This window comes from Cucumis melo, chromosome 9, assembly GCF_025177605.1.
Source record: "Cucumis melo cultivar AY chromosome 9, USDA_Cmelo_AY_1.0, whole genome shotgun sequence".
NCBI classification, from domain to species: Eukaryota; Viridiplantae; Streptophyta; class Magnoliopsida; order Cucurbitales; family Cucurbitaceae; genus Cucumis; species Cucumis melo.
This window is the reverse complement of record NC_066865.1, coordinates 2,659,283-2,660,107: the sequence shown is the minus strand read 5'-3', so window position 1 is coordinate 2,660,107 and position 825 is coordinate 2,659,283. Positions and strand designations below refer to the sequence as shown.

The 825-nt window shown below is 23.0% G+C and overlaps 1 non-coding gene across 1 annotated transcript; it reads left to right on the top strand.

Annotated features, from left to right (window-relative positions):
- The first annotated feature begins 386 nt into the window (after nucleotides 1-386).
- TRNAE-UUC (transfer RNA glutamic acid (anticodon UUC)) lies at nucleotides 387-458 on the top strand. The gene has a single exon. It is a non-coding gene; the product is annotated as a tRNA-Glu (tRNA).
- Nucleotides 459-825: the final 367 nt, after the last annotated feature.

Here is an 825-nt window from a genome sequence, read left to right as displayed (position 1 = left end):
TTTTGAAGAAACCCATCTATGAAAAAATGACCATGTTATTCTTCAAATCTAATATATTAATTATGAAAAATCAATGAAGATGGTGAAGTTTGTGGTTGAACAAGTTAAAAGATGTAAAATAGTGAAAGATGAGATAAAAGGATATATGCTTTTAAACAAAGCAATATCATTATCTAATTTCATGCTGGAGATAATAACTTAAACAAAAAAATTTATCTAATCTTTGTTTTTTAGAAAAATTATTTAATTTTAAAAGTTGTAATTTTGTTTATTAGTAACCTAATTTTATTTTGTAGGAAGAAAATTTTCAGATAAAATCAACCCTCCAACCTTAAATCATTTCATTAAGTTAATGTAACATTATATTTAATTAAATTATCATAAGATCCATTGTCGTCCAGCGGTTAGGATATCTGGCTTTCACCCAGGAGACCCGGGTTCAATTCCCGGCAATGGAATATATATTTTTTATATTTTCTATTCTTATATTTGATCATAAATAAATAAAAAAATAGCAACTGCTATTTTTATATTTTCTATTCTTATATTTGCACGAATTTTCCAATAGAAAAATGGGTTTTGAATAATATAGTATAAAATAGAATGTTTTATTACAACTTTGACCTAATATTGACAAATTCAATATTTCATAAATGTCCCAATAAGCTTCAATTTTAGACAAATGTAAAACTCAAAAGATCAAACTACTCATCTTTATTATTAATTATATATTAAAAAAAATTAAAAAAATGAAATAAGGAAAGTGGACCAAGATTTACATTTATTATATATCATATGTAAATATGGTATGTAATTAATTCTATT